We start from the raw sequence: 2,689 nt of genomic DNA, 5'->3' as shown, positions 1-2,689 counted from the left end.
GGGTGCAGTGTAGTTTGCTTGCCATCACAACCTTCTATTCTCTGTAACAGTAGGCTTGCCTATGCTGAATGAGCACGGTGCTCTAGACAGTTTAGTGCTGCTCAGTTCAACAAACATCATGTTCCTTTTTCTTGCAGCCTTTTTGAGCTAGCATTTTCAAATCAATATCTAATAGTTGTGCACTATTTTTGTGCACAGGAAGACCCTGGGCATGCCCATGATGGCCAGTACAGCAAGACCCATGGGTAAGTCTTGGTGCCAATTTTCCAGTGTAGAGTGAGCGAGTAGTAGTAGGTGTAACCGGCGATTTTGACCCTACTGTATTTCTAATGCAGGACAGATCATGCTTTGAAGCCAAAGACTTCACTCCAAGAGCATACTACGTTGCGAGCAATACCAACTCAGAGTGCCCTGAGGAGGTCGAGGCGTTGTCGCAAACTCAGAGAGCATAACCTTACGCTGTCGTGTGTGGTGTTGCGGTGGATGGACTCCGTTGCGCGCCGTGGGTCGGTACCACCTTCGGATGGCTTTGGTTAAGAATTTGCAAAGTTGAGATGTTTTCTTGTTATGGCTTTACTTGATTTCTGTTGTTTTGCTCTTCTTCGCTCTAGACTATCAAGTGTAGGTAGCTTGTGCTATGTGATGATAAGCTAGCACGCAGTCTTACTTCTCTGTTCTTTTTCTTTTTGTGGGGAGTAGGCTTGTCTTGCTTGGTCGCAAATTGACTCCCCCTAATATCTAAATCACTTCTATCATTCTAAACCTTTTGGACATACATACATGTAGTCTGCACATTCAGGTTCATTTTATCTGTTAATGTTCCTCCAGATTATACCCTGCTAGTATATTACATGATGATTATTAAATAACTGATTTTGGATTCCTCTTTTCCACCATGAGTGTATCAGCAGTGTAATCTATTCAGGTTCATTCTATATTATTAAATGATGGATTATCCAATATCCATTAACTCCTATCAAATCTATTAATTTGTACTAAATAACTTCTGTAGCTTCTAGCTCTTTTCATGGAACCTGAATATATGGTACTCAAGTAAAATAATTTATTTTGTCAAATGGTCATATGTACGACAGCTTGACAGTTTCTTGTTTTAGTTATTTACATCTCTCGCTTCTTGTACACTATTTGGTGCAATGATTTTCTAATCACACCATGTTCCTTGCAGGTTGCTTTGGCTATTGGGGATGCGAGGCAGCAGCATCAACAAGAGGCAAGTGGAGTTAGACGTGGCTTGGAGGTACCAGCTAAAACCTCTGGCTTGAAAGTTCTAGTGGCCTAGCTTTTTCTTAAAACTCAACTTACATGCTCACAACAATGCCCTCCAGCTAAAAAAAGCCCTCTGCTATTAACTTCCATCACCTTAAGTGATTCATTTTCTCCCAAAATACTGGGTAAAAGGAATCTGTTCATGCTTTGGAAGGGAGTATTTTCTAGATATTTTGCATTTCTCCTATGTAGTTGGCAACTGAATTATGTACAGGAGATGGTCTTTTCTATTTTCTTTTGACCTGGAAATGGTATATTCACTTTATACTAGTGATGTCTGTGTTGAATTCTGAAGGCTGGGAGTTTGACCATTTTTATCAATAGAGCTACTGGACATTTATATGATTGATGATATCCTTTGCTAACTAGTACTAGAGATGATTTTCACAATTTAGACTAGGCATGATTTACATATGTCCTCGTAGTTTCGTGTCAAGCTACTTTCCGTCAAGACCTGAAAGCATTCCTTGTTAGGAAAAAATTACCTTTATGCATTTCCAGCTTTATGGGTGTGCGTAAAGCTTATGCAGGCTAGATAGTTCTACATTTGTTGTAGTTCCAGTTATAATAGACAACAATTTTTCTACATGTGCGAATGAAATCTGAATCAGACCAGCTCTAGTGTTTGATAACTTGATCAAATTGACAGGTGGATAAGGAACCTTGGAGGAGTAGCTTTGAGTTATTGCCTGGACACAATCAGAAATACTCCCTCCAGTCTCTTTTAATTGACTCGGATTTAGAACAACTTTGTACTAAATTTGAGTCAATTAAAAATGACCCGAGGGAGTACATAAGAAGCTGGTATAGTAATCGGCTTTTACTTCTTGGTTCTTTTCCACACGATAATTATACAATCCCTGGTCCTTTCACACTACATGACATGAAGGTACCAGCTTAGGTGAGGTCATCTAGTAAGAAATGATGGTAGCATATTCATCGTTAGTCTTGCATCTTAGCGAACATCCCATTCGAAGAAAAAATCTTTATATTTTTCATACTCTGAAATAGATAAGCACAAGTATTGCAATTCAATGCAGGAGTTTATTTTTTGTTCGTCATCCTATAGGAATACAAATATGCGCTTTCTGCAGCTTTTCACGCTCCAAATGTTACCGGGATAAGTGTTGGACAAACGAGAACACTCAAGCTATTCTTAGTTAGCTTCAGGAATTGTATATCATGCTTTTCGGTAAATATTCAACATGGATTGATACTTTGTTCATTGAATATGTATATGAATCAAGTGCATTTCGATCTTTGTCTTGCTTGTGGTTTTATTTTAAAAAAGGCTCAGAGATCTAGCAAATATGTTTGAACAGCAACCAAGTACGTTCAGCATCAAAACTGTTCAATTCTGAAGCTTTGTTTTTGTTTTCATCATAAATTTTCGAGTTAGAAA

The 2,689-nt window shown here is 38.5% G+C and overlaps 1 long non-coding RNA gene across 1 annotated transcript; it reads left to right on the top strand.

Annotated features, from left to right (window-relative positions):
* The first annotated feature begins 369 nt into the window (after positions 1–369).
* On the top strand, positions 370–2,324 carry LOC124699109. Its single transcript, XR_007001271.1, has 3 exons — positions 370–506; positions 1,187–1,258; positions 1,937–2,324. It is a non-coding gene; the product is annotated as an uncharacterized LOC124699109 (long non-coding RNA).
* The last annotated feature ends 365 nt before the right edge of the window (positions 2,325–2,689 follow it).

The sequence above is a fragment of the Lolium rigidum genome, chromosome 3 (genome assembly GCF_022539505.1).
Source record: "Lolium rigidum isolate FL_2022 chromosome 3, APGP_CSIRO_Lrig_0.1, whole genome shotgun sequence".
Classification (NCBI taxonomy): Eukaryota; Viridiplantae; Streptophyta; class Magnoliopsida; order Poales; family Poaceae; genus Lolium; species Lolium rigidum.
This window is presented reverse-complemented; position numbering and strand designations above follow the sequence as displayed.